The sequence below is a fragment of the Sturnus vulgaris genome, chromosome 8 (genome assembly GCF_052056855.1).
Source record: "Sturnus vulgaris isolate bStuVul1 chromosome 8, bStuVul1.hap1, whole genome shotgun sequence".
Classification (NCBI taxonomy): Eukaryota; Metazoa; Chordata; class Aves; order Passeriformes; family Sturnidae; genus Sturnus; species Sturnus vulgaris.
The window spans coordinates 8,310,885-8,330,576 of NC_142250.1; the positions used below are offsets into that span (position 1 = coordinate 8,310,885).

The 19,692-nt window shown below is 38.2% G+C and overlaps 1 long non-coding RNA gene across 1 annotated transcript in view; it reads left to right on the plus strand.

Annotated features, from left to right (window-relative positions):
* Positions 1 to 19,692, plus strand: part of LOC148222981 (uncharacterized) — a 78,490-nt gene that overhangs the window by 40,530 nt on the left and 18,268 nt on the right. The window contains exon 2 of the long non-coding RNA XR_015805082.1: positions 8,613 to 8,827. This is a non-coding gene — a long non-coding RNA (uncharacterized LOC148222981). The remainder of the gene's footprint in view (positions 1 to 8,612; positions 8,828 to 19,692) is intronic.

Here is a 19,692-nt window from a genome sequence, read left to right on the forward strand (position 1 = left end):
AGCCTTGCTGTAAGTGTTGCACTGTAGCTCAGATGCGCACTTTGGCCCCATTTATAAAGCAGCTTAAATAGGAAAGCTGGAAATTGCCTTTACTGCTGAGGAGGTGGGGTGATAGAGGCTTCTCAGATGCAGCTGAACACATTTCAACCATTTATCAATTGCAATCATAAACGTGTATTATTACACCAAAATCACCAAATCCACCTCAGATGCTGAGAAGGAGTGTACAGAAGGAATAGCTTCTGCATTGTTTGTTGCTGAAAGACACTCTGAGCAAGTCATTCTCTGGGCACTTTGACAAGTTCTCAGTTCTATAATGACGGAAGTTCCTGGATGTTTCTACCCCCAAGAAATTACTTTGGATTTGTTTAAATGTCTTAGTCCTCAAATGTCTATTTTTTTTTCAAACCTAAGATATTTCTAAAGCTACAGTGGAGACCTTTTATAGAAAATGGTAGGAAAATGGAGAGCTAAATTTTACTAAACAATGGGCCAAGGCACTATAGAAATACTGACATAGGCTGAAGTCTGGAAATGCAGATGCATCCTTGCAATAACTTTCATCTTAATTGTCTGTTTTCAGTTAAATCAGAGAGAAAATGCAAATTGCTATGAGATTGGACTTAATTTATATTCCGTGTAGCTGAAATGTTTTATGAATATTTTCCCCCACAAAAAAAAAAGAGCCTTTTTAGATATAGACAATATTCACAGCTGTTTTCATATACATGGAGATATTCCCACTTTCAGTGCAGTAATTCAAAATGAAAAACGTTCTAAATGAATCTGAAGCTAAAATAAAAGCCTCCGGGATTTGATTTACCCCAGTAATTCCCCTTCTCTCTTTTCACTAATGGGAAGAGGGGGGGAGGGGAATCTCAAAAGCAGAAAACCAAACTATCAAAACTTTGCTTTAAATTTAGTTTGTTTCAAGTTCTCTTTCGTACCTGTGCTAGACTCCTAAAATTAAAAATACTCACAAAGTAAGTGGAAAAGGTTTTACTCCTACTGACATTTGAACTTTGCTACTTGTTTCTTTCAGAACAAAACTGACAGGAGACTGAGCCAGACCATCTCTGTTCAGGAAAAAGCACCTTTCAAATCAGTTGTGGTTTCAAAGGCAGTAAGGTGCTTAATGCCCTTGTATCTCCTGGCAAGTGTGAAGATTTACATAATCATTCTGCATTACTGTAAATAACTGCACAAACCATGATTAACAGAGAATTTGTCCCTAAGACTTAATCTTAAAGTACTTGCTATACAAGTGCTATAAGAAAAAGTAATGTCCCAATTGTACACTGGAGCTCAGTTTTGGTCTGAATACTGAATGTGCAGAGTTTGGCTAATAGCAGTCAAAGTTTTCTCGTTATGTAGATACTCACTGAACACCTAAAGTAACCCTGGACTGATAAAATTAGAAGTGGAATCAGCAGAATGCTGCAAGACAATATTTCATTTCCTGAAAATGTTTTTCCAGCTAATAAACATCTGCCAGAAAGGACTCCATGGGGGCAAGAGCATCTAAAAATACGGAAAATTTAAAGAGATATTCTTCCATGTTGCTAATGACTTGGTCAACTGAGAGTGTGAAACTCAGCTCATTTTTGTTTGTTGTTAGGCAAACCATGCTTGATTCCTAAGTACAGAAAATATGAGCTTTTGATATCACTAGTTAGTCTAATTGACTCATCTGAGTCCTGTTTGAGCCCTACGATTCATCATTTTTCAAATTAGTAGGGACATAGGTAGGATAATATATGGGTATAATCAGTAAAACATTTACAATGCTTTCCACTGTAATGGATTATCCTGTCATTTACAGTATCTCTTATTTCTGCCATTATCAGGGCTTTATATCCCAATTAAAACCTTCATTAGTTCATTCTTGAGGAAGATGCCCCTCTGCATTGCTACTGACAGCTGAAGGAAGTGTGTCAGCTTGTGCAGAGCATTATTTGCTTGAAGATGGCAGCTCGCTTTAGCATAGACATCCTCCTGCTACACAGGAGATACTTAAGTGTCAAGCGTTTTCAGGCCATCCATCTTCTTTGGCCATTCCACCCACCCATGCTCGAGCCACGTCCACCAGTGCTGCTGCCCCTCTCTGCCTTCCCTTTGTCATCATGTCATTGTCAGTTGTTCAGTTTATTCAGTGATTAATCATCATTTGGAAGGTTCTACTGGGAGTAAACAGAAAAGGGGGTATTCCTGCAGGTGGTTTCTCTCTGATTAGTTAAAGCTACAATGGCTGGCTGCTGAGCCTTTGTTTCGGCTTCTTCTGAAGTTTGCATGGGGTTTTTCCTTAACAGAATCTAACTGGGCTGGTAACTGTAGGCCTGCCTTGGGTGTCCTATTGGTGAATGCTGAGAAGTAGGCCTGTTAGGCTCAGTGGATTTGTGTCACTCCAACAGAGGAATAAGTTCTTTTGTAGAGATTGCTGAAGGGTTTTTGTAAGGAATCCCTTGCTATATGCCCAGACTAGCCCTGTTACAGGTTTAGCAGCAGAGCTTTTCAGTAGTCCTTCAGAAACACCTGCCTCGCTACTTTGTGCATAAAAAGTAACATGTTGTCTGTAAGATGAGGACAATTCAGCTTCTCATGCTTCCTTTGCATTTGCACCCACTATTTGACGAAATCAAGTCATAATAATTTTCAATAACCTTTGAGAAGTGAGAATGATAATATTCAAAATTGTGGAAAACAAGGGAGCTCTTTTAAACTTTGCTTACGTCTTTTGCACAATGGCCTAAATGCAACTATTTCCCCATCTAATAAAGCATGGCTAATTTTGCACCTCTTTGGGTCACATGAAAAATCATATAAATTCCATGTAGTCTCTCTATTTCTGCATTCTTTGACAATGATAACTTACTGAAACTTATGCTCAGTTAGAATGGTTGATGACAGTAACAGCTATGCCACGGTTCCAGATCTGTTGGCTTGCCTGAGTATTAAATTGCTCTTCATATTTCTTTTACAGATTAATATTTCTTTTTATGCTGCAGCAGCTTTTAATGTCATCAAAAGGAGACAAGATGAATAAGATATGTGTGGGAGGATGAAGCAATGGTCATTCAAAGTATCCTGCTGTTTACTCTGGCTGCAGAGTTTATAGTCCCTCCCACAAGGCAGCTGGCACTGGGCTATGATTTTAGTACTTGCATTATTTGTAATTCACAGCCTCCAGTTATGAAATGACAAACTCTGAGCATTCAGGTAAATGCTGCAGCTGTATTCTGACAGGCAGACTTGTGAATGTGATGGGGTAGCTCTGAGTGACATGGTGAAAGGATTCTGGGTTTGCATGTTTACTGTTTGTTTTATTATATGCATAAGAAAGGGTGGATGATTGGGTAGCTGTGGGGGGAAAAGGCTTGAAGAGCTGTGCAGGTAGACTTACTGAAACCTGAAGAAGATTCAGTCGGTAGCTTAGGTGGTTGTATGTTTAACTAAAAGCATTCTCTACTTTTGTGCAAAGAAAAGGCCTTCTTTTGGTGTGTTTGACCAAATCACTACGTAATTCACAAGGGCTCTGCTCCACCCCTTCTCCATATGTAGGAAGTGAGAGGCAAGAAATCCAAGGCAAGCAAATAGCAGTGGTGAATGGGATAGCTTTGAGAAGAGTTTTGTCATGCAGACCTGCTATTCTAGCTCTACTGGGTATGGCCATAGTGAGCATTCCTCTGCCTGGGAATGTTTCTCCGGGGGTGTTTCAAAGAGTAAAGAAGCAGCCTACATGCCCTTTATTGTCCCAAGGCCTTAGCTAGGACATTTTGGGGGTGGGAGGAGGGATAAGACAGGCCAGCAGTTGCATGTATAAGTCTGTACACGGTCCCGTGTCCACACCAAGTATGCAGGCATGGGTGGTGGGCAATGTGCCAACAGTTGCTGCTCTAAGCTGCACCAGTAAGTCTTCAATTCTGCTGAAAGAGTGAGTCAAATGAAGGGGGAAAAAAGAGAAAAAGCAATCTTCAAAATTATTAAAGTTTTGAAAGCAAGTTGTTTGGGAATTTATTTGCCCATACTTCTGAGAAGTGTCTAATATTTCAAACCAAGGCTAAATTTGCTACATATCAGCATAAAAATACAAATGGAAATGGACTTTTTCAGAACCAAATGCCTCTCAAAGGGAGCAGCATCTTGTGGTAAAGCACCAAAATCTACATGGCTTTTGATATCAATACAAGACCTGATATTACCATTAGCAATTGCTATGAGACAGCTCACCCATCTGGTTGCGTATGCAACTCTTAGAGTTTGTGTCTGTGAAGCACTCCCAGGGTATCTCCACAGATGCAGATTGTGCATATGCTAATGGGAACCCTTTGGCTTTTGCAAACCCACATAATTGTTCAGCCCAAAACAGGAGCCTTGGGCTAAATGTCAAACAGGAGGAGGTCTTGAGAGTCAGGTCTTGACAAATCAGTAAGACTTTTCTTCCAGGAGTTGCCTGAGCTACATGCAGAAGGAGCCTTCTTTGGCAGTTCTACTCTTGCACCTTCTTTGCATTTTGCATTATCAGAAAAATGTCTATAAAACACTTGTCACTCACAGCATTAATGTTTTGCCTATTAATAATTGACTTTTTTTATACCCCAGATGTTTCAGAGTCTTTTGCAACTGCTGTTTATTGTAGTACACAAATTAATAAACAATCAATAAAAATGCCTAGATAGTAACAAAAATTCATAGAAACTTAAACAGAACAAAGTGCTGTAGGAAAGACTTGAATTGTGCTTTTAGAGCTCATGTGGGTCCTTCAGATAAAGTTCACAAAACTGACTGCAGTTTGTTTTTCATGAAACATAAGGAAATGACAAAGATGGTCACACAGGGTAGCTACCACAGGACCACTTGCCCTTCTGGTTCTTCCCCTCCCTTGTCATCCCAGGGCCAGCATGGCAGAGAAGTAGTTAGCAAAAGGCAGGAGCCAGGGACACTGGGGATACAAGGGACCTTTCCTCTTTGGATCAACAGGCATCTTCTCTTTCTCTCCCAAGGCAAGAGTCTCCAGGAGGTGTAGTCAAAAGTCATCCTGACTGTTGGGGTCACCATGAGCCTGTCAGGACGGGGTGCATTCACTTCTACTGCACCCAGTTCTGTGCATGGTAGGGAGGTGGGGACTCCCCAGGGCTGAGAGTGGTGCCTCCACCCTGGGACCAGATGGTCTCTGCAGCCTCAGGAGCTGACACAAAAACAATGGCTGATTAATGTTTTTGGCTGGAATCTTTATAACATTAACATTTTCCTTTTATGATTATTTTTGTTTACTCAAAGTCTACTTAGTGCATCATAAAACTATGTGAATATGCCTTCACCCTATTGTAATGATTATTGTCTTTTAACCAAGCTACACAATCAGGTGGACTTTGCATGCAAGCAGAGGTTTTACATTTTTCAGTGAAAGGTAGGTTAATTTTAAAAACATGCCAATTAAGTTGGTGTGTTGTCCATAAAGGATATCTAATTTGCCAAGGTTTTGTTTGAAAAATAACATTATGTTTCTGATTGAAGATGGTAGGGTGGAATTTTTTAAAGGCCTGATTTAAAAGAAAACCACTTAAAAAGAAAAAAGTGGGGTACCAGGGAAAGAGAGATCAACAAAGCAAGCTGACTACAGCTTAAACTAACTTAAAAAATATAAAATTATTATTACATCAAATACACAAAATAAAGTATTTATACAATGGCTTATGTCAGAGAACCTGTACATACTGAGGGATTTCAAAAGTTTCTGGTTTTGTTTTTGATGTTTTTGTTAATTGATTAATGCTGTTAATATGCCTGGTACTGTACAGTAAGCTCTGCCCTGTTGATAATAGCACAGCCACCTGAATGTAAGGACTATACTAAATTAACTTATAGCTGCAGATGACTTGGCATCCTATTTTTACGCAAATCAAATGTGCATTCTAATCCATCTATTAGATGCTTTTCCTCTGACCTCCTGTCACTGAAGCCATTTGGGGAATGGGGTTTGAGGCTGTGATTAATTCTAGTTCAAGCAGCTATTTTTGGTGTTTGGATATTTCCTATAAAGCAGAGCCCAAGACTTCACTCAGATGAAATCTGAATTGATCTGGTTCGCATGTGATCTCTATCTGAAGGATACTGGAATAGTAAAAGAGTGTCATGCTTCAAAATGAAAGAAAAGCCATGAATTCTAGTCTCCTCAATTTTTAAACACAATTAAACCAAATGATTTTACACACACACTCACAGACACACACACACGTGCACACACACACATACATCTGTAATATATATAAGAATATTTTCATGTGTTTTTGTCAGGCTGGTGGGTGTTTTTTAGATATTGAGAGCCAAATAGTAGCATCCAAATTATATCCTATCCTTCCTATTGTGGTGTGCTTTTTGAAAATAAGATATTTTTGGAAGGAAGGTTTAACTGGTTTTGTCCAGATAGACCCCATGAGTTGACTTTTTGTGGCAGTGGTTCAACAGTATAACTACATTATGGAAGAGCTGAGGATACTTAATCCTCTCACCTCTTACTCTCAACCAAATTATACATTGTAAAGGGCACTTAGTTTGTCACAAATGGGAACATCTCAATGTACTGAAAAAAAATTCAGTTATCAATATTTTACTTCAAGGATAATTTTCTCTCCAGTTATTTTCATTGTTTTGATCATAAACCCCCAAGGAAGCTCATTAACGCGTATCGTGTGCATCAGTATGTAAATAGCTTCAACTGTGTGCAGTAGTCTGAACATGTTTCTGTGCTGGAGCAGGCAAATAATGTTGGTTGTATTTATTCACTCTTACACTTTCACTGCTGTCAAAGTTTCTACTTATGTGTTCTCCCTGTTGATGCAATTTTGACTCTGGTGATGATGGAAAGTACAACTTTTGGTACCTCAAATAAAATAATGTAAGCAAATAATTGGTTCACTAAGTATTGTTCTATATAATACTGGAATTTTAATAGAAGTATGATATGGATAAAAGTACAAGACTTGTTAATTAAGGGCAGTTAATTTCTGGGAATAAGAGAACAATGGGACATAAATGTGTGTACAAAAACATGTCCCGAAAAAGATTTTCAAATGTGTTTATTTGTGAAGAAAAGGAAGTGTGAGCCCATGGAACACTTTGAACCACATGAAGACTATTTCTATATAATAGAAATAGCAGTCCAGTAAATACTTCTTCCTATAATGATGAAACACAGTGACTGGCATCTCCTTTATGGCCCAGTAAAACTGATGAAAGTTTTTCAGTCAAAACAATATCCAAATGGAAAATAGAATTTTGTTAAAACTTATATTTTCCTTGTGTAAAGGATGCAGATTTTGGTGGGAAATTTTAATTAAATGTAAGAATTTCAGTGCCTTGCATTTGTGTTTTTTGTTTTGTTTTTTTTTCTAAATCAGAACCCCTAATTACACATCTAAGTCTAAATTTCGCTATTTTTTCTTCTTTCCCTTTGTAATGACTTTTCAATGTACCTGTCTCCTCAGACTTCAGAAAAAAAGACAGAGAAAATGAAATTATTTCTCATTCTGCAAATCTTAAATGTTGATGGCAGTAAAAAAAGTATTTTTGCCTCTCTAGGCTCAATGTCCAGCTTCTAGGCAAGATCCCTACCCAAACAGGACTGGCCTGCAATGATTAAGAATCTAGAATAAATAAAATCTTATAAAATTGAGAGAATTACCCAGTTAACTAAGAATTATTCATATGAATATATATTGCAGCTTGAAATACTGTCCTTCAGCTGATAAAATGTTTTATATCAATGATCATAAAACCACATATCATTTCCTTTGTTTATATTCTTTTTGAGCTTTGAGAATACACTCCAGAGATCTTGAATTGTGTTTCCTGAAATGACAAACCTGTACAATTCAAGTGTCACAAGATAGGTGTATGAAAGAGCGGAAATCTCACAGATCCTGCTGGCAGCATTGATGCCAATCGCGTTGGCTGGAGGTGTGAATGTTCCTACTGGAGCTGTCGTGCTGGAAATGTGCACCAGATGAACAGCTGCCCTCCTGTCTCTGCAGCACATTCAGCCTGCTGAAATAGCTGCCACATAAAGCACTGAGAGAAAAGAGCACATAAGCACAATTTCAGCTGGAAAGAACAGGAAAATGTGTTTCCCGTTGGACTATAAAAAAGTGTTTGAATATTTATGTAGGATTTATGCTCATCTTTATGAGTGAGGGATTTATATAGATTATTTACTATACCTCAAGATAGGAAAATATCCCAAATATTCCATTATGTTAGTTATTCCTCCACAAGCATCCATTATGCAGTTCATTTTCCAATGAATCTTTACTGTCAAACAAATGTTATTATCCTTCTCCATTCCCAGTAGTAACTTCCACCCTGTGAAACAGTTTTGCAATGGCAGAATTAATGAAATTATGTAAGTTAATTTTGTTGCCAATATATATATTGTATAATGGCCACTGGGAACCTTGCTATTTAAGAATGACCATTTACAAAAAAGACAAAATACAGCAGTCTCAAAAAGCTTGTTTTTGTGGCAGATTATAACTGAGATGCATGTCTGAAAGAGGGAAAATGTGAGATAAAGAAAAGGAAGTGGCAAGTTATTTCTCCTTTCTTCTCTTCCCCAGTTTTAGATTTTAATGTGGCTCCTCCCCAAAGCTTCCCAAAGAAGATGAACTGGAAACGATGACGTACTTCAAGTGGATAAAGGAGTTAATTGAAGGTAGAAAACAAGGAGCAAGAATAAATTATTAGGTTGCTCAATGAAGAGACACCACAGGAGAGTCCTTTGAGAATGAGTGCTAGTCCTGGGCTGTCCTACATCTTCATAATCACTTGTAAGGTGGGTGGTGGTGTAGTGAGAGTATTCACTGATGTGATATTATTAGGGTAGTTAACTAAAGATATTGAAAGAATAAAGGTTTTAAAATAAATATAGAACAGTTTCATCCTATAGAATGTTTAGGAAATGAAAAAGGTGAATGACATTCAGTATAGATTAAATTAAATTAAGGTACAGGAGGAAAACACCTGATGCATGCACAGTAATGGGCTCTGAGCTGCTTACTGTCATGATGGCATAATCATAGCTCTTGAAAACAATTAATCAGTGCTCAGTAGCAGGCAAAACCCACACAAAAATAGGAAAAGAGCAGGAAACAAGATAGAAAAACAGTTTGATCATTGCAGTTAACCATGAGTGCAGTTGAACAGCTTGCACTTCTCTGCACAGAAGAGAGGGAATTGAGAAAGGGCTTATAGAAAGTTGTAAAATCCCAGAAAAAAATTGAATTGGGAATTGTTGTTTCTTGTCACCTATACAAGTCCCAGCAGCCAATAAAAAACTCCTCAATATGGAGACTGAAAACAAGCAAAAGAAGTAACTTCTTCCCACAGTGTGAAGTTAAGCTCTGGAAGCCACCCCCATGGGATGCTGTGGATTGTTACAGGCTTACATGTTCTAAAAGAAATTAGAAAAATCAATGGAAGAAAATCCATCTACTAAGTCCAAAGGTGCCCTGCCTGGCTTAGGAAGCTTCTATATATACATATCCCCTGTCTTACCTTCTTTCTGAATCTCTGCCACTGGCTGTGGCAGGGGCACAGGATTGTTAACACCTGACTTAGGGTGGTTGCTGCTGGTAGGTAGTGGGTACAGCCAGGAAGGTGAAAGAAGCAGGTTTCCTTTCCTCAGAGCTCTGGAGGTCCAATTACAACAGGTAGCAAAAGAGTAAAAGGTAAGACAACTGCTTGATGCGCTTTCAGAAATGAAGTAAGATATAGCGAGATGTGAACTGAGAATCGTCCTGGCTACTGATGTTAGCTTTTGCAAGGAGGTGTGTGTCACTGCATTTTCACAGAATTATCTGTTTGAGGCAGGTGAAAATTGCTGCTGCAAAGAGCTGAGGTGTGTCATCACATGCTATGGGGACCATGGCATGGTTTAGAGTCAGGAGCACCTCACCTCCTGCACAGACAATCCTCAGCAAGAAGCTGACTTGTCAGGGCTTTTTGCATGGATGTAGGATTGACTTCCATGAGTATGGTTAGAATTCCCAGTCACACTGCCTATGAAACCTCATGCGAGTGGAGGATTGCAAGGCTGTATCCACAAAGATCCTGGTGGACTTTGGTTATATTCTTGTCTGTTTAGGTAAGGATTACTTCATTTTAGTCACTTTATTATTCAAGTTTATATTTGCCATATGAAGAACAAGAGTTTTGCTATAGTCTCTGAAGAAGAATGCAAATAGGTGGAGAGTGTGTTTTTTACCTATTAAGTATCTGGTGGCTTAAAGCCAGTTGCATAACCTGAAGGGTGTATGTCTTACTAAACAGTAAAAAGAAGTCATTATTTCTGATCTCTCTTTTTTTCTTTTTTCTTTTCTTAAGTAAAATTCAAATTTGAAATATCTTTGAAGTAGAGTGTAGCTCCCAGAGGTAGGTAATCTTCATGCTAATTTACTATACAAAAATGTGCATTATTCAAACACGTGTGAATGATTTATCCAGTGAATGAAGAAAAAATATTCCAAATTATTATTGATGAGTTAATCAAGATAGCCACGTCAACTTTCCATTGTCCATTAGTATGAGCAGTATTTCACAATCATCACAATAAGAGCCATATGTTAATGGCTGAGGTAATCAGACTCTAATGAAGAGCAGTGAAAAGTGCTCTCTTTAAATAGTTTACAGTTTTCCTAATCACTGGAGTGGTCAGTTGGTCCCATGATTCTTCATATTTCATAATGTATTTCACTATCAGCTTTTTGTTTTAATTTACTATTTCTTCCTTCAGAAGGTGAGTGAAAAAAAAGCGAGAAACATAAAACTGTGTAACAGCAAAGCAAATAAAGTTGGTTTTGTAATGTAAATCCTTTCTAAGAGAAAATTATTTTACATCTGGAATTACAGGTATCTAGGGGCTTCCTTCTGCCTTTAATTTTTGTTCTTTATATAATTCTTTTGTTGAAAACAATCACTATAATTTTTAAGACCTCAGCACAAGCTTAAACCTCTTCCAGCAGACAAAGATCCTTGACCAGTTTGGGGAAGAATATTTTAACTGCTATCTGTGTTTCCCAAGCAGTATGCATGTGATACACAAATAGGCAGCTCAGGAACTGGTTTGTGTGACTGATCCTGTGAGTAAATTTACTCAAGTGGCTTTTCAGATTCTATACCTTTCTCCTTGCTTGTATACATGTCTTTTTCTCCCTGTAGTATCTGAGACTGTTCTTTGAAAGTATGTTTTCTCCTTGAATGAAATATTCTTAAAATAAATAAAAATTATATAATTATGTGTCATTTTAGACCAGCAAACTTGCCAAGTGCTCATAGTTCTGACTGGTCCACAAAATACCTATCTAGCTTCCTCCTTCTTTTCCCAAGGGATGAAACTTTGTACCATCTAATAAAATGGAGACCATTAGCATAAAAGATCAAAAGCCACCTAACTAGAGCCACAGAAATGTCCTAGGTCACTGTAGTGGTAGTAGATAACAATAATAAAGGAAAAAGTAAACTTGGTCTGGGGGAAAATGCCTTTCTGACTCCAGTTTTTCTTTCTAGCTCTCTTCCCAGGACAAAAACCTTACCATCCATAAGTTTTTAGTTTGTTGGATTGCTTTGAAAGCTAGAAGGAGTAACTTGAATAGTTCAATTAATCACTGTTTGTAAGATGGGACAAACACAAGGTTATTTTGCTGTGCCATATATCTACACCAATTCTGAAGACATTTGGACCAGGACATGGCATCATTGAGTCATTCCTCAGGCTGCCAGGGACCAAGCACCAGTCAGGGAGGAACTTTCCATCAGCAGGCCCAAGCGCAGCTATTTGCCAGGAGATGTTGACCCTGCACTTGCACAAGGCTGAGGTGTCAGAGCAGAAAAGTTATTAGCAGAAAAGTCTGCTTCTACTATCAGATACATGTCCAAGCCATTTGCCCTTGAGGGGGACTATTGGGCAGGAATACAAAATCTCCAAGTGTTTAGAGCCTCCCCAAGCTACAAGGAGGCAACTAACATTCTTCTTTTTGTTTAAAATATTTTATCTGTTTTGCAGACGAAACTCTTCAGGAATGTTCTTGGAAATCTGAGGGAATAGTAGTTTCTGGGGATGCATAAACATGCCAATAATTACAGGAGCTGTTTGCTGTGGCTCTCACCCACTCCAACAATCTGAGAAAGTGGAGCTGGTGTCAGATGAGAAGTGAGAAGGAAGATCTGACAAGGGTGTGAGAAGCCCCTATGCAGATAGTAAATGTACACTGTATTTAGCATGTATTGCTCTTCCCTCCCTAAAGAGAGGACCTCTTGGATTGTTCAAATTACCAGTCCTGTAATGCAGGTCACAAACATGCTAACAAAAAGTAGAGGCAAACATTTCTTTTTAAATTGTTCAAAACTATCTTAGGTATATGTCCATGTGCATACACCAGCATGGCATTAAGAAGGCTAGAGGAAGATGGTATTTTTCCTGTTAGGGGCTTACCAGTAATAATTTTTCTTTTCATGTTTGGTTAGTTTCTATTGCTAAGCTGAATTCACTATGTGTGTGTGCATTTAATGTGCTCTCTAGGGATGGAGGGAAAACACAAGTACAGTTTTTGAAACTGTGGTCTGTCTAAGGCATAAGGCTACATGTCACACATACATCAGAAGGACCAACTTGCCCTGGCCTGGCCTTCAACTTGTGAAATCAAGCTTGCCTGGCAAGCTATAGAATAGAGGTAGTCTTGTAAGTTCAGAATTCCTCTTATGCTTGGTACTGCAGGTTTTGGAAAGTGAATTTCATTACTAGTTCTCATTTTATGTCCTGAAATGACATGTTCAAAATATAGGATATGGCCATTCCCAGAGTCTGGTGGGAGTGAAAATCAGATCTGGAGCCAAATCCAATGGTTTAACACATCTGTACTGGAAAGAGACTATTATACTTTTATGTTATAATTGTTTGATATACTTATATATTGTATACCCAAAAGTAAGCTCTCTTATGCTATTTTATACAACAATAAACTTGGGATGTACTGCCTTAATGGGAATTTCCTGTGTTTTAATCTTAATCCTGTCACGCTACTTATCCTTTCTCACTTCCATACTGCTTTTTTTTTTTTTTTTTAATTAATAAACACCATTATATTGCATAAGCTATTAGTAGGATACTAAAATTATCGCCTGGGTAAGCTTTTGTATCCTTTTTATCTGTTCTTTGCATTATCTGACATTTAGAAAATACAATTAAAATACATTTTAAACTGTACATAAATGATTTTAAATTAGTAGTTTACTAGATATATGGCATTTACATGCAGTGTGAGTTACTTATGCATGTGAAAGAAAAGATTGAGAGCTTTTTTATATTAGGCATACAATATCACATTTATGTTGTGTCCACCTGCCATCTGTGGCCTTGTAAGACCTTTGATGTTTGATTTACAGGTTACAATCAAATTTCCTGCCAATTTCTGTGCTGTTGATGGTTTTACTTTCATAAACCCATGTTATCTTGAGATACTTTTTTGTGAACTTAGTCAGAGACACACCATGATGCTGAATTCTACTATATCTCTGTGAGCCAGTAATTTCTACCTATTAATGGGCTCATCTGGTTCCTTCAGAGGCTGCTGCCTTTGATTGAACTAAAGCTTTGCTTTCACACACTATATAACATAGTTTGTGTAAATGTATATATTGTTCAGCTCTCGTGCTCTTAGGAATCAATTAGTCAGTAGTAAAGGCATATCTTACCTCAGGAAAGGAGGAGGGGCAGCAATGGTGTTGTGGAAAACAGCAGCCTGGGAATGCTGATGGCTTAGAACAGCAGCCTGATGCCAAATTACTGCGGGAAGTTCAGCACTCTGAGCTGTAGGAATGAAAAAGCAGGTCTCCAGCTTCTGAAAGAAAGTGCAGCCCAGAAGATAGGGCAAGCCCGGACAGACAATTTCATGCCCATTCCCCCCTTTTGTATCTTCATGTGTCTTCCTTCTCTGTTTGGAATAGTCCTGTTCTGCTACATGTCTACTCAAACATGGCACATGAGCAGCTGGCTGTAAAGCAGCATGAGACTGGGTGTGTATGTGAGAAAGATAGAGGTAAAATAAGGTATGTGAAAGTCCGCCCCAAGATTTTTGGACCACTCCATTGTCTTCCAGAGGCATCACAATCATATTTACAAAGTGACACAGCTTCTTCCTGCCTTTGGGGCCACTATCATCAAGGTGCTTATAAAAACCACACAGAATACAATACTGGATTTTTACATTTTTCTATGCTTTGCTTGGCAGATGTTCCTATGCACCCATTTAGTCTGCTTCCATGCATCTACTGCAGATACTAATATGCAGAATATAGTCCTTGTAAGCTATTGGCTCCCATTTATAGGTTGCTCTCATTTCTTCTGCTTCCCTGCTTCAAAACCCTTCACAAATGGGGGTTCAGTGATGCCCAGTATCTCAGAACCTACAGAATGGGAAACTTCACACTTAGAGGAGTGTCTTTGCTATAGCCAAATCCTCTGCCAATTTTCTTTGGCTGTGATAACACTGGAGTTTGCTGTATTTGAGAAATATGTTCTGTCAAATGATTCAGTGGTGTTTTTTCTTTCTCCAAAGGTTCCTAATTTTTTTTTTCCAAAACAAGAAGGTAACTGGTACAGGAAGTACCACCGACCACCAAAGTGTTTGTGCTTCATGGACTTACCTGATGGTTAATGTTCATACGTCTTTTCTGCTTTGATTCAAGCAAATGCTAGCATTGAATTTGGCTAATTAACATGACAGTCAATGTCAAGACCCATTGCAATGAAGAGAGAGACAGAGTTCTTATTTGCAGAATAGTTTCTCAACCAAAAACCAGGCTGTGCCAAATCAACACACATATCTGTTTACTCCTGCAGTTTTTCATCTGGTAAATATCCTTGTACAATCAAAGGAGCAGTGCCTATGCTTAAACTAAGTGACCAAAGCAGGGCCCTTAGCATCTGTACAGGTGACTTAGCAGGACCACTAACTGATGTCAGTATTCTTCATACTGTTACTGGAAATACTACATTTTGTGCTAATTGTGCATAGCTAAAGAGGTTTCTGGGTGTAACTGTTGTTGGAGTAATATCTAGAAGAAGTGCATTTAGGCAAAATTCCTAATCTGTGTCCTTGAATCTACCCTGCCAGCACCTTGAGTTTGTGGCAGGTGTGTGTTATAGGACCGGACTAATTGCTGGTATTACCATAAGGCTATTGGCCTCCCTTTGCCTGGCAGAAACATATTTTCCATTTTTTCAGGGTCAATAGAGATGGTTGGCCTCGCTGAAGCTACTGCATGGGGATATCAGTGGCTAAGTTGCAAGTGAATCCTGAGGCTGAGGATGAGCAGTGTTGGGAAACCTGAGCCATCAGCTGTCTCTTCATTTAAGAAAATTGTTCCAAGTTTATTGTAGTTCCCTACTGCAGAGAATTAATTAGTTATGAAATTAAATGCTTAAAAGGGTTATTTTGGGGCTTATAAAATCTGTATAAAACCAAATAGGAAGGATTCAATTGTTTATAAAAATAACTTCTTCCAAGAATATTTGATCTGTTTGCTACAGTCCTCGCTATTTCCTGCATCTCTGCTAAGGGAAAACAGATTCCTAAAAGAATAGTTTTAAATCTTCTTCACTACCCCTTCCTTTTAATTTTTTTTTTATTACTTGACTGTGTAGTTCCATGAACACAGCATGTTAACAACACGACACTGTCTTCCAAATACAGCTTTGCTGAGGGATGTCTATTCCTGACAGTTGGTATTTGGGTTTGTTGCTCCTTTGGCCCCTCCCTTTGGAGCTGTGGGTCTATTCTGCCAGCTTTGGGTAAAAGAAGTGTGTGTAAGAGTGTGAGTGTTCATGTAGGAAAGGGGTTGTCCTTTTTGGTCCCACTGTGTATAATGGGGGTTTTGTTATGAATTTAATTGAAAAAATAAATGTCTCCTATTTGATAACAAATACCGCAATGGTTTTTTACACTTTATCTTGCAATTTAAGACACTATGTTTCATTAATGAAAAAAATATATATTTCTAGTGATAGCATTTTAATTCACCTCAAAGTGCTGTGGATTCCAATTCTATAGACTTAGGTTTTAATAAGATGATACAGCTTTTCTCTTCAATGACAGCTACTCTGTTTTATGGTTCAGTACCGATCTGCATTTTGAAACAAACTGAAGACAAAGGTTTTGAACAAAAAAGAAATAACAAGGTAGCTACCAAAATATCTTTTATGACTACTTTATTTAAGCAGGTAACTTTTTGAAAGGCTATAATCTTGAGTCTCCAAAATATTTAAGTTGCTGTCATATGAACTCCTGTGAGAAAAGGAAGACAGAGAACTCAAGTGCCTCATTCTTATAATGCAAAATGAAGTTTGTGGGTGGACTTTTCACAGAGCTGCATTATGCTTTGTCTCCATGTGACATGCTGGTTAAATGGACAGGACAAGCCTTTGTAGTTTTGCAATGTCCCAGTGTTCTTTAGCATATAAGAAGAGCACAGTATTGGTGCAGTTGTTTATAAACTCCTTGTTAGGGCAAGACAGAAAATGCTACATCATAATTCTAAATCTGAGTTTTGATGCTTCTGGCAATGTGAAACACTCCTTTTCCTTTAAAACATGATTACCTCTAATCCTTGCTGTGTGTTGCTGCAGATGGAAGCAGTACTAACCATTTATTAGCAATTCAGATACACAGGGCTGAGGTTGAAGTTTTGATCTTTTATGTTCTCTGCGGATCTCTGAAGAGTATTTTTGGCCTGGGGGCTTTACACAGCTCTATTTTGTGAGAAGTGCTGAGCTCCCATTTCTTTTCTTTCTGCTTTGCTGAGGGTGGGGTTCTGAAAGCCACTGCTGAAAACTTCAGTTGTAGCTTGTCTTTTTGAAGTAGTTGCATTTTAAATACTTAGTGGGCTTAAAGTATTCTAATTTCTGATAATATTAATTGCCTTCCTTGAACAGTAGCTGAGAGGAGACTCACTCACAACACTTTTCACACTCACTCCTAACGCATGTAAAATTTCATACCCGAGGGTACCAGAGCTGTTCTTCAGTGCTGGCCTGGACACTAACCTCTTAAGGAAGGAAGGAATATTTGGCCTGAACTGAGAACTGGAGATGTTTGCTAGAAGGCTGGAGTGTATAAACCAAAACCGAGATGTTATCTGTTGCAGCTGCCACCTTGCATCAGGTGCTCCTGTGAGTTTTTGCTATTTGTAGAGTCCCAAAGAGTTGATGCCATGCAGGGAGAGCAAACTGAAGGGCCAAGAAGATGTCAATTATGTGCTTGCCTGAGGGGTTTCAGATGTCCTGGGAAACCCATACAAAAATGCTAGGTTTCATCTTATAACCACCTCACATTTCTCCCAGGTTGTGGATGTGGGGGAACACCACTTTGTGGCATTTTAACCCTGATCTGGTACAGTCTAGATGATTGTCTGGTAGTTCTGTGCTGGTGATTTTGAAATTTTCTCTATACTGACTTTTTCCTCTGCATTCCTGTGGGTTTTATCATGATCATTGAAATTCAATATAGAGGACAAGAGGACAAATCTGTCCTTGCTATTATTTTTTTTTACTCATGGTTGTTTGGTTTAGAAAGAAGCTATCATGGAACAAGGGTGAAAAAATCAATTGGCATGTTGATCATATGTGAAGGCAGTATTTCGTACATGTATTTTGTCTGCTGGATTTGTACAAATATGGGACTCATGAGATAGTTTCTGTTGCACTGGCTGCTGTATAAAAGATTAAAGCTTGGAACACTTTGTTTAATTAATTCCACCATAGCAGTGTCCGCTGCTAGTATGTGACCAGAGGCACAGAGACAAAGAGTCTTCAGAACGTGTTAACTGCGGGGCAGCAGGGGTGGCTTCACAGCAAAGAGCCCATCCCAGCTCAGGGGGTAAGTGATCTCCGTGCAAGAGAGAGTAAATGCTGCTTTCACATACATGAGGCTCTTATTTGCCCACGATGTGACAGTACAAAAGAGAATCAAACTCAGTTAATATATTCATTTTTGTATTTTATCTCGATGACTATCTGTCATTACTGAAAACTAATATGTTTTCCAACATTAAAATATTGCATGCCCTATCAATATTCTAGTGTACTCTTTTGTGTTCAGAATGTGGAAAGGGGTTGCTAGAAGACAACTTCCCGTATTTAATTGAGTAACTTATATATAGATGGTAGTTTTCAGAAAAATGAACGGAATAATCTCAGGATATTTCAAGATGCATAGTATAAAATGATATATTACATTATCCTACCATATCAATATTTGTTATTAAAGGAAATCTTAAAAAACAGCAACAACACCCCCAAATGATGATTATTCAATAATTTTACCAGTTAATTTTCTCACATCTGTGTATTTGGGTTTTTTTCTTGCAATCAGAAAATAGTTCATACAAAAATTCTGTTGGTCCTTTTATCTTTGCACAGGGTCACCTGGAAGGATCTCAGCATTTCCATATAAGCAGCAAAGAGCTGTTAATTCTAGTGACAGACTTACTTTTTGGCCCAACAGGTACTGGATTACATGCTGAGGTTCTATTACTGTCAATTGTATATTTATAATCTTTAAAGCACCTCTTTTCAGAAGCAAATTAAACTCATTGGACAGGATTTGTAAAGTTATTTAGGTTCCTGAAATGCAGATAATCTCTAGCTAGGGTTTATATGAATTGGGATTCCCAGATACTTCTGAGAATCCGTTTAGTACATTATTTGTATCTTTAAGCCAAATGAGGCTTCACTTCTTGAGGATGGCATTTAGGAAATGCTGTCATTTGGAGATGTGTCCAAAAGCATGCAAATATTTTGCTGAGTAAGACCAGACTTTAAAACTTGGTTTTAGTGTTTTGTGTCATTTGGCTGACAGACCATGTTTTCAGCTCTGGGGGATGTGTATGCCTGGCTGAATTTCAGTTCCATGTTTCCTGAATATCGAGGCTTTGTGCAGAAAATGGTGAACCTTACTGCTAGCACCAATGTATGAAAGGAAGGTTTTATGACAAGCTGCCTGATGTGTCACCTGAAGTCTCTTAAGGTAACTACTCTGCTGGTGAGCCTGGGCTTGCCTGAACTTCATAAGCAAGCAGCTTTAGACTCTGTTTTTATTATGTCCTGAACAGTCTGAGGTAATCTCTCAGACTAGAATGTAAAGACTTACATAAATGCTAAATATTCCCAAAAGTCTGGCTTTGTGGACGTCCTTGTTCCTTGCTGAAAAAATAAAATAATGCCATTAACATATTTTATAGAAAAAGTAGCCCATCTATGTTTTTTTTTTTTCCCCACCTATTTCCTTCTCAGTCATGAGAAGAAAATCAACCTTTTGATGACCAAGGTATGTTTACAGGTGATACATACTATGGTTTTGGAGTTCTTGGCATTGCCAGGACAAGAGGTTTAGGATTATTAACAGCTTTAAGGTTCATCTCTTTAGCAAAAAAAATTCTTTGCAAAGCTGCTGTTGCAGTATCTTTAAAGGAACTGAACTATTCTAGTCTCATGTTGAGATTAGGAGTAAGGATTAAATTTCTCTAACTTTCTCCTATTTTGGTTTTGGGAATATTTAGGGTTGAATATACTGCCATTGGAACTTTGCAGTCAGTGTTTCATCACAAAGGTATTCACTGTTAGAAGAAACTTAGATCTGATTCAGA